At 37.2% G+C, this 11918-nt stretch overlaps 1 non-coding gene across 1 annotated transcript; it reads right to left on the bottom strand.

Annotated features, from left to right (window-relative positions):
- Nucleotides 1–10952: 10952 nt before the first annotated feature.
- Nucleotides 10953–11057, bottom strand: LOC111757512 (U6 spliceosomal RNA). Its single transcript, XR_002791841.1, has one exon. It is a non-coding gene; the product is annotated as a U6 spliceosomal RNA (small nuclear RNA).
- Between the last annotated feature and the right edge of the window lie 861 nt (nucleotides 11058–11918).

Here is an 11918-nt window from a genome sequence, read left to right as displayed (position 1 = left end):
CCTTTTTTTGGATTCCTGCTGCATGAAGAATTGTTTTCCATCCTTTGACTTTCAGTCTGTGAGTATCTTTCTGGGTTAGATGGGTTTCCTGTAAACAGCATATGGTTGGATTTTGTTTCTTGATCCATTCTGCTAGTCTGTTTCTTTTGATTGGTGCATTGAGACCATTTACATTAATGGTTATTACTGTTAAATGCTGGTTAATTGTAGGAATGTTATCTCTCTGCTGTTGCATCTTTATCTTTCGGTTCTGTTTAATTATTTGCTTTGCTTAGTGGTTTTTTCCTTTGTGTATCTAAACTGTCTTTCAATATTTTTTGCAGGGTTGGTTTGGTGTTCATGAAGTTCTTCAGCTGTTCTTTGTCATGGAAGTATCGTATTGCACCATCTATTTTGAATGATAGTTTTGCAGAATATATCAGTCTTGGTTGGAAATCATTTTGCTTTAGGATCTGGAATACTTCACTCCATGCTCTTCTTGACTTTATCATTTGTGCTGAGAAGTCTGCTGTGATTCTGATAGGTTTTCCTTTATAAGTGATTTGTCTTTTCTCTCTGACAGCTTTTAATAATCTATTCTTGTGTTGGATTTCTGGGATGGTGACTATTATATGTCTGGGTGTAGTTTTATTTTGGTTATGACTGTTTGGAGTTCTATATGCTTCACTGATCCTGATGTCAGTTTCTGATCTCATGCTTGGGAAATTTTCAGCTATTACTTCTCTAAATATCCTCCTGACATCCTTCATGTTGTCTCCCTCTCTTTCATTAATCCCTATCATTCTTATGTTATTCTTCTTTGCATCGTCTTGCAGTTGTTGAATTGTTGTTTCCTGGTTCCTTGTTATTTTCAAAAGATCTTTCCTTTCCTGTTCACTAGCTGCAATCCTGTCTTCAAGGTCTGAAATTCTATCTTCACTTTCATTAAGGCAGTTTTTACAACTTTCAGTGGAGTTTTTTATTTCCTGTATATCTCTGTGCATCTGCATTATGTATTCTGTTTGTTTCTTATATTGCTCGTCTAGGGATTCTATCTTTTTGTTTAGTTCCTCCAATTTTTTATCTGTGTTTTCTTTAGATATATTTAGAATCTCTTTCATTTCTTTTATCATTTCTTCTTTTATCTGGGAGATTATTTCGAGTTTGAATTTCTTTAAAGCTTCCTGGAGTTGCTTGTCAATTTCAGTGGCTATTGTGTCCGATATATGAGGTGGATGGGATATATTTTCTTCTATATACATCGCTCCTAGGGTTTCTTGAGATGGGCTGGAGGTTTGAGGTTGTAATTTGGTCTTTCGTTTTGTCATTTTCCTATATTTCTGTGTTTCAAGTGTTACTTGAAAGCTTCCTCAGGATCTGTTGAAAATCCCCTTCTATGTTTGGAGCTACTGGGACTCTGGCGCCGCGCTACTCCAAGCCATTAGGCCTACAGAACCAGTGGCCCTCCTCTGCCTGCTCAGAACTCCACTGTTCCAGACAAGCTGGGCCTCAGGGACACTGTGCGCCCACCTGCCCCTTGGAAGCTCCACAGTTCTTCAATCGCAGCCGGGTTAGGGTACTCACCACAGGCCGCAGTGCTTCAGGAACCTGTGGACCCTCCCTGGTTGCAGAGATATCCACAGTCCTCCAGACACGCAGAGAGGCCAGTGAGGGCACCCCAGATCTGCCCAGCTCCTCCTCTGCAGACCTGTGGCCAGGCGCGGCAGCTAAACAGGCTGGGCTAGGCTGGTAGTGTGGGCCAGCCCACCTATCGGGAGCTCAGCAGGTCTCCAAATGAAGCCGGGAATGGGGAGGCTGATGTGGAAGCCTTAAACCCACCTCTCTCCTTCACTGCACCTGAAAGCCTGAGGGAACTCCATCAGTCTGGGCGCAGAAATCCAGAGTCCTCCAGACACGCAGAGAGGCCAGTGAGGGCACCCCAGATCTGCCCAGCTCCTCCTCTGCAGATCTGTGGCCAGGCGCGGCCATGAATGAAAATTTTAGCAATGATTCTGTAACCACATGTCAGGGGTTGTCAGTGCACCATATACCATAAATGGTGACCCATTCACAGCCACAGGACTAGGACTTACCCTCCAAAACCCTATTTTGAAATTGAATTCTTAGCAGTCACCATAGGTCATAGGTCAAGTTCCCCAGAAATAGATTTTATCATGGAGATCTGAGTCAAGGGAGCTGCCTTGAGAACAACATCTGTGTCAAATAAGGGAAATAGGATTGGGTATAAGAAGATGCTGAACTGTGATGCCTTTGCAAGTGAAGCCTCCACTGATTGGACCAGAAACTGACCCGGAAAGGCTTTTCAGAGATGGCTCTAATTGAGGTATAGAGCCCAGGTCTTCCTATACACATTTGAATCAATTTGGACATGGGTTTCCCAAGAGGAAGAATGTAATTTTGACTAAGACAGCTCCTTTTGGCCAAGGACAATTCCTAAAGTGGAAGTCAAACATGACACTTCAAGAACAAAAACTCAGTTTTGAAAAGAAACCTATAATATAGCATCTATTATATCATCTAAGAAATTAAAGTGCCTAGAACTTTAAATAAACTGTAATCTGAGGAATTCTAATATGTCATTCAGGAGGTAATGGATTTGCAGAAGCTTTAATGAAGTGCTACCTAAAGAAAAAAAGGAGAAAAGAATTTTTCAGTGTGGTTCAAGTATTACTGCAGGAAATGAATGTCTTTTTCCATGTAATAAAATGTAACTTATAAACAACATGAACCTTTCAAAGATCTTTACAACTATTATTTAATCCACATATAATCTTATAACTTATTTACTGTTATTATCCCTATTTTCAGAGAGAAAACCAACTCTCAGGTCAAATTAGTTGCCAAACCTACACTTTTAGTAAGTGGCACAGTTTGGGATTTGAATCTTGTAACCTTTGTTCTTAAGCACCATGCTAAACTTCTTTCTTTACCTAATACAAGTCACATCTTGTTTTAAGTACTTTATTTAAGTTAATCATTTATTTTTTATGAGTTTAATTCTGTGAGTAACTCCATTTTACACAGGAAAAAAATAAGGCTAAGAATTTATTCTGTTCAGAATTTATTCTGTTCAGACCTTGTTGTAGTCAGGGATTGCAAAGGAAACAATTACATACAAGACAAATAGTTTATAGTATTATTTATAACGGTCACCTAAGAAGTCAATACAAAGAAAATTCAGGAAATCTGTTCGCACACTAAAGACTTACAGAATCTGGCTGAGGGCCTGGATCCCATGGCCATCAACTACATGAACTCAGCTGAAGACCTAGAGCCCATGACAATGTCTCCCATGAGTCCAATTGGAGGCCTAGAGCCCATGACAATGTCTCATGCAAATCTGTTTCATGGATCTGCACTGGAAAGGCCCCAAGATCAGAGGAAGCCAAAGGTCTGGGCCAGCAGGATGAAGGATCTGTGCCAGCAGGCTGAGGGTTCTACACTGGAGTCAGGAAGCAACGCTCAAAATAAGGACCAAGGCTCTCCTGCAGAGTACCACTGCCATCCTCAGAGACAACAAGGTCCAGAGCTAATCTGATAATGGGAACATCTGAGTTCATATCAAGAAGCCAGGGTAACAAGCTTCTCCTGGAGATTGAACAAGATACCATCTTCCCCTCCAGAGCCAGGAAATGATATTTAAGGACCAGAGCTCGCCCAAAGTGAACCGCAGCCACTCTCAGTAACAAGGTCTCCAGATCTTTGACAAGTAGAACAGCCAAGTTCATATCAGGAAAGAAGCCCAGCAAGCTCCTCCAGAAGAACCCATGGCAACACGAGAACCAACAGCACCAACCAACAGCACAGACAAGCAACAACACTACTTCTGCCACTCCAGTTCTCCTTTTTATCTCAGCAACAATCCTCAGCACCATTCACGCTCAGCACTACACTGATTCAGTTCAGCTTGTATTACAAATTGACTACCAGTTATTTGATCCACCACAGACCTCTTGTTCATTTATCAGACATTCATGTTTAGAACTAAGAAGGCTGTCTGTATCAATTACTAGCTGTTTTAGCCCATTTTCTGTTGCTATAACAAAATATGCAGACTAATTTATAAAGAACAGCAGTTTATTTGACTCAAAGTTCTGGAAGCTGAGAAGCAGAAGAACATGGCAAAGGTAGCTACTTGGCTGACAGTCTTCTTGTTGCACTGTGACACAGTAGATGGCATCACATGGAGGGAAAGAGCAAGTATGTGAGCTCAGGTGTCTTCCTATTCTTATAAAGCCACTAATTCTGTTACCAGGCCCTTACCCTTATGACCTCATCTTATCCTAAGGGTCCATCTCCAAATGCCATTAGTTTATGAATTTGGAGATTAAGTTTCCAGCACTGAATATCTGGGGGGACAAATTTAGAGTGCAGCAGTGATCTCAAAAGAGTTACTTAACCTCTCCAGGCCTGTTGCCTCATAAGTAAAAGAGAAAATTACCCATTGACCTTTTGATTATAAAAAACTCACTTATAATTATATTAAGGACCCAAAAACTGTTCCCTGTCATCACTACCAGCAACACCATGTATGCTGTCATCACTTTATCATTGTGAAGAGAATCCACCAAATGTCCAAGCCCTCTGTTCACTTGACAGTTGTATTTTTAAGATATATAAATTAATTTTCATTCTAATTTATGAAGATCTTACAAAGTTAATTAGATATTAATGGCTCTCAATACCTGAGGTGAGCTAGTAAAATACTTTACTGAACTCAAAAACATGCTGCAGCATTTAGCCTTGTATCACATAAGTTGAGTTGAGTCTATAGGAATGAGCTCTTCTATCTCCACTACAATCTATGCACATTCAACACTAAAAAGCCCCACATCATTTTTAGGTATTTTTTTTATTTAGAGGGGAAAAATCAAAACAGAAAAAAGGGTAGAAATAATACAAAATTTCAAAAAAAATAACAATAAGAAATGACTAGTCAAAAAAATAACAGTAAAAAATCACTAATTGATAAATTATATATTGTTATCTTAGAATTAGTCATTCAAGTTACAAAATCAAAGTATAAAAAAATGGACAGACAATCAAACAATGACAGTACAAACTATTCTGTTCAGTGAACTAACAAAAACTTAGTACTATGGTTATCTGTCTTGCACACTTAAGCATACACACATTTGTAAATATCATATTGTCTCTCTAGCATAAAAAATAATAAAAAACTGAAAGAGTAATAAGATCCAAAATGTATAATAGATATTATAACAATGAAAGGGAAAGAAAGTGCTATAAAAGATATAACTGTGTGTATAAGTGCACAAGACAGATAATCCATGTTATTTTATAACCTAGTCACCTACCAGAGGTCTCACATTTTAATATTACCACATATGGAATCAGGTTTCAGCCTGTGTATTTTGAAGAAAAGCAGCATTCAAACCATATCATTCAAAAAAAAAAAAAAACAGATTTCTTTAGATAGTAAGTCAATGCACAACATGTGGGAGATGTGTCCTAATCACTCAAGACCTCTGTCCTGGATATCTTGTGCTCATCACTTCAGATTCATTTTCTACTTGCCCTTGTCCTGCTGCATGTTCTGGGATGCAAACTTACAGAGACTGCACCTGTGAATCCAAATTCCCTCCAGCTTTCTGTTGGTTTTGATATACTAAGTTATCTATCAGCCCAAGATCAGGAAGCCAGAGAAGATCGAAATGAGAGTTTTGTTGGGTTTGCTTCCTACGGCCCATTTTCTAACAAATCACCACAATTTAGCAACCTCATTATACATACATCTCCTAACAGGCTCCCTTTCTCAGACTGGGGCTACTGTCTTCAGATTCCTGGGACTCTTCCATCCTTTTGCCTCTCTGACTTAGTATGGTGAGCGCTCCACTGTTGCCAGACTAAGGAGTGAGTTTCAGTGCTGTTTAATTTACATCATGGCTACAACTTTGCAAATCATTTCCTTACGAAACTATCAGTTACCCATTTTGAGTCTGTCACCTAGTTCCTGCTGGGATTCTGGGATACAATAAAGACTGGTCTTTTCGCTCAGGGTTTTGTGTTTGGATTCTTCCACTGTACCCCAAGTCCCAGGCTCTCTCCTAATCCCTGTATTCATGCTTAGCAATCAGATCATCTTAACACTCTTATATTCAGTCCTTGCAAGTTTTGTCTTATTTAAACTACATTGTGATTATTCCTGGGGTATAAACAGTGATAAGAAAAATTACTATAAACCCATTTTGTCTCAAGCTCTCATTTGGCATGGATTCGCATATAAGACTAATATATTCAAGATGAACTTCTTTTTATGTTCAGATATCTCTAAACCACTTAGCCTCCGAAGGTAAATTCCAGTGGATGACCAGTCAGTTCTGCTAGAAGCATTGTTGTATTTTCCGATACCAACTCTGTCTAGGCTGGAGTCACATGAAAGCCTGAACTCATGTATCTGTCTAAATCTTCTTGCTACTTGACCACGCAAGAGACAGAATTCATTGGGAATTATTTTGGACCAAAGATTATGCATGCCATGGACTGCTTTTTAACTCTGCTGCTAGTTGACTATGGAACTTGAATATGTCATTTCCTTCCATCTAAGCAGCCATTCTTTTATGAGAGTACTGCAGTTGAAGAAACACCAGCTTCAAAAAAACCTTCACCTTCAACTTTTAACTTGAATCCTCCAACACCTACTTTCCTTCCTGTTCTACATTCCTAAACTTCCTGCCTTTGGTTTACTCCAGTAGTTTTATGTCCTTTCTTCTTAACCTCAGCTTTATCTTTGCCATGTGTGTACATATTTATTTTGAAACGCATGTGTGTATGAGAGCATACACATTCTACATTCTCACACATGGAAGATCACCACCTTGCCTTTGATCTGCAATTTATGGTGAAATTTGAATCATCAGATTATATGGTATATCTAACCAGACTCCTCTGCTCTCTGTCAACTATGCAAATACTGTCCAAAACATCCTGATACTTCAGGTCCTCAGTCTGCAAGAGATGCAATCTTTACACTCTTTATTGAGGGGTTAAAATCCATAAAAATAGGCATGTCAATTTAAAAGGGGAAAAGAGAAATAAGAGTGCTAACTCAGGTTATGAGTATAATAGAGCCTTGGTTTCCATACATATTCTATGTCATTACAGCAGTTTACTTCTCTCAGTGCAGAGATGAACCACTACCTCCAAAGGGTCTGGTCATCTGGCCATCTTACGGATCCCTGACCTAAAGGTCCATCTTTTTGAAGTCAATGTAAATGTTCAAGGAATTGAGACCCAAGTGTGGAAGTAAATCAGAGTACGGACAAGATTATTAACTAACTCCCTTTGGCCTCCCTACCAGCAGTTTTGATTTTCCCCATCAAGATCAGAACATGGTAAAATGCTAACATATTTTAAAGCAGATTTTGACATGTGTTCAACTCCAAACCAAATATATGGATTATACAAAATAAAAATATACATATGCTATAGCACTTTTTGTGTAGAAAAATTTTCCATAGACCTCTAGTGAGTGTGGGGATGTGTATTAGTCCACTGCTAACCTATCAGGGTCAATAGGCTAAAGATAAAATTTCCTTAAAGTGAGCAAACTTCTACAGCCAGAGGTACTGACCTGGTATACTAAGCAGCTACCCTCTGTAAAGTAGATTCTCCTTCTCTTCCACACCTTACACATTCCCAGATAGACAGAGATGCCATGAGACCTTGTTCTGGGTCTCCATTCATTAGTTTGCTCCTAATTTTCCTGAATTTGATGTTTACACATCAGTCACAAGCATGCACTAAAGATAATAACACTAAAAGGTACATCACAAAGAATACCCACCCCATGAATTATACCACTCTTCCTCACCATGATTCTCTTTCCCAGAAACAATCACTTTCAACACAATGAGCTACTTTTCTACAAACTTTTAAATATTGTGCTTACATTACTGTTTCCCAATTTCAATTTTTACCTCTGTACATTGACTTCCCATTATGGTAGAGGAGACATTAGCTCTTTTCCATCACTATTTCTCATTCCATACTAACCCTTTCCATACTCCACCGATATAATGCACTTTCATTTAAAATATACAATATTGTGTCTACTGAAGCCTGCTCACTAGTGTGACAAGTATGAAGCATGGTTATATTTCTTCTTCTATCATAGAACATTTTGCTTTCCCTGGGATCTACTTAGTTTTCTAGGCACCTATGGCCAGAAAGTCTGACATGCTATAGAACTCCTCAGTATTATTTTGTACCTTCAAATTTATGAGATAAATCCATTAATTTATCTTTTCTTTGACTTTGTGTCTTGCTCCAGATTGGCCTACTACTCTCTCCAGTCTTTCCAAGAGCAGATATTCTTGAGTTTTTCTTTCCTGTCACCCTGGAAATTGCCTTATCACTTTCTTATATAGCATTTCCTGTTTCATGTACACCACATCTCCTACAAACTTCTAAGAAGTATGAGATATAGATCTCTTGAAATTTTGCATATGGGATGACTTTCATTTTTGTTGTACCCCATACTAGTTTATGAGTGTTTGTGGGAATAAAATTGTATGTCAGAAATCATTCTTTCTTTCCAAATTATGAGGCTCTATTATCTTCTGTATTCATTTCAATGTTGCTATTAAAGAATATCATGTTAGTTTCTCATTCTTTATGATTTATGCTTTGCCCTCTGGATAGTTTTGGGATTTCCTCTTCATTCCTGTCATGAGAATGTGCACTAATTCTGGCAATGATTTGGGGGATTTAGTGGACTTTTACAATATGGAGATTTATGTTTCTTCTCTCTTGAAAGGTTATTCTTGTATTTGAAAAAAATTCTCTCATCTACCTGAAAATCATATTGTATTGAGACATTACCCAAACTCTGCACCATTTCTCTAATTTGTTTTTTTTTTTTAAGGAAATGACATAAGCTTTGGTCGTGTTTGAGAAGTTAAAAATTTTTGTATTTTCTGGGATTCCTGGAAGCAGATGAAACCACCTCCCCAAAAACAGGAAAGGAGTTATTCTCCTAAGTTGTAATATATACAAGCTCACCTCCAGTTACACTTCCTTCTGAAGCTCTATAACCACAGGATGCTTGGTAGGAAATGTAAATAAAAACTCTGAAATACACAAAATTTTAAAATAATATATGGATCAGATAAATACTAATTTTTATTTATTAATACGTTTGTAGTGCATGCCTTTTTAATCATCTTTGGGAGTTGGAGCATGCACATAATGCAGCTTGTTTCTTTTTTTAAATCCCATTCTTTCACCCTACCTCCTACCCCTCTAATTTTCATTTCCCCATTTTCACATTTGTTCATATTGTTAATCTTAGTTCATGTTTATAACATATAATACACACATCCATTGAGGTTATTAGGATCCTGTGCATGGCATACCTTCACTCTATCTATTTTCCCATCCTCACTAAGGACCCTTACGCCTGGTCCCCTGTACCCTTCCCATTTGCAAGAGATCTATCCCCTTTGTCTCCTTTTATCCTTCCTCTATTTTTCTCGTAGTACTTTGCCTTACTCAAGTGAGAGAGCACATAATACTAAAGCGTGTAGGTCTGATTTATTCCATTCAACATTATATTTTGCAGGCATATCTAATTTCTTCTAAATGCTTCAAATCTGTCCTTCCTCATAGCTGAGAAGCATTCCATTGTGTATTGATACTACATTTTCTTTATCCAGTCATCTGTTTGGGTATACAGGTTGCTTCCAGGATTTAACTATTATGAATTGTGCTGCTATAAATGTTGGTATCCATATATCTCTGATTGGTGTCTTAAACTCTTTGCAAAAGATACCTAGAAGGAGGATAGCTGGATAATATGGGATTTCTATCCTTAATTCTTTGAGAAATCTCCAAATTGATTTGCATAATGGTTGTACTAGTTTGCAACAACAATGTACAAAGGTTCCTTTTTCACCACAGCCATGCCAGGACTTTTTAAAAATTTCTTGATAATTCCCATTTTTTTCTAGAGTAAGATGGAAGACATGGAATTTTAGCATTGTTTTAATTTGTGTCTAATAGCCAGAGATGTTGAGAATTTTTCATTTATTCATTGGCCATTTTTACATCTTCTTTTGAGGAGTGTCTTCATTTCACCTGTGCATTTTCTGACTGGATCTTTAAGTGGTATAACCTTTTTTAGTTCTTTATATGTTCTAGATATTAGTCCTTTGTCTGAGGAATAGCTGGTAAAAATTTTCCCTTTGTGTTGATTGTCTCTTCACTCTATTTATTCATTCTTTGGCTGTAAAGAAGTCTTTAGTCTGAAATAATTCCATTTGTTGGTTCCTGTTGTTATTTTTCGAGTAAACGCAGTTTTGTTTAGAAAATCCTTCCCTATAACTGTGGTTTCAAGTATTGTACCTATTTTTTTATCATCCAGTAAACTTAATGTATCTGTTTTAATGTTCAGATGTTTAATACATTTTGATTTTAATTTAGTACGTATTAAAAAATGAGTCATTTCAATCTTCTGCAGTTTCCCATTTTCCCAGATCACTTGTTCAACATCAGGCTATCTTTCCTTCAACATATGCTTTTGCACCTTTGTCGAAGATCAAACAGCTGAATATGTGGGGAATGTTTCTGTGTTTTCTATTTGGTTCCACTGATTTATGGATGTGTCTTTGTTCTAGAATCACACTGTTTATAACACAGTTGCTTTGTAGTGTAGATTGAAGTTAGGTATTGTAAAAGGCCTCCTGCTTTGCTCTTGTTGCCTAAGACTGCTTTTGCTATTCTGGGTCTCTTCTGGTTCCATTTGAATTTTAGGATCTATTTTCCTAGATCTGTCAAGTATGCTGTTGGTTTTTTGATTCGGTCTACACTGAATCTGTATAATAATTTTGGCCATTCTGCCTATGCAGGAGCAGGGACCATCTTTCCATTTCTGACTTTTTCTTCAGTGTCCTTTTTCAGAGTACTATATAATTTTCTTTGTAGAGGTTTTTAAAAATATAGACCACCTCACAAATTTGCATGTCATCCTTGCACAAAAGCCATGATAATCTTCTCTGTATCCTTCCAATTTTGGTTATATGCTGCTGAAGTGAGCACTGAAGAATTTTTCTTATGAAGTTAATCTTTTCCTCCACTTTCTAGGAACAATTCTTGGCTTCAACCTCAACAGTGTCACTTTTACTAAGTTTTAATATTGCCTGCCATTAGTCCATTTTCTAAATTTCTTTATTCTTATTTTTTGAAGTGCCATTTTTTCATTTTATACATATTTCTTCTATTACTTCTTCTAGTCTCCAAATTATCTATTTCCTCTATATTCCTTTATTTTCTACAGTCTTAGTACAGTGTCTTTTATATTCTCAGTATTTCACATCATTCATTGATCTTTGTCCATTCATATTGAAAAACAAAAAATAAAATTTCTGTTTGTTTGAGCTAGCTTTCATTTTATAATAAGCTTTTGTTTTGGGTCCCCTTCAAATGACCATATGTTTATATCTTTCCTTCTAGGCCTGTACCTCCAAGATTTCTCTAACTCTCTATCCAGAAGAGTATGAATCTGGCTTCTTAAACATTAGAAAATTTGTTTGATTCTTAGAGATGAATAGATAATTTGTTGTCAGTTCATCCTGACAAAACAGAATTTTCTGCATGTTATATTTTATTAAATCAATTACATATCCTCCATCTGTTTGTCATGTTCCAAAAATTTGATACATATTGTCCATTTCTGTCACTTTTTCTGTTCTTTGTCCTTATGAGTTTCTATTTTTTTATTGTTTATTTTCACTGTAGTGAGATGTGGGGAGAGAATGGGAAATTATATTTTTAAGATGCCATCTTGACATGGATCTCACCAGTCATGATTTATGTGAGTGGCCCCCAGGTCTCATGCATTTGCATTATGCATTTGTGATTGGTTCATTGTCTAACACCTGGATTGATGGTGCCAGTAA

This window comes from Cavia porcellus, unplaced genomic scaffold (genome assembly GCF_034190915.1).
Source record: "Cavia porcellus strain 051 isolate PalLab524CR breed Dunkin Hartley unplaced genomic scaffold, mCavPor4.1 scaffold_1, whole genome shotgun sequence".
In the NCBI taxonomy this organism is placed as follows: Eukaryota; Metazoa; Chordata; class Mammalia; order Rodentia; family Caviidae; genus Cavia; species Cavia porcellus.
This window is presented reverse-complemented; position numbering and strand designations above follow the sequence as displayed.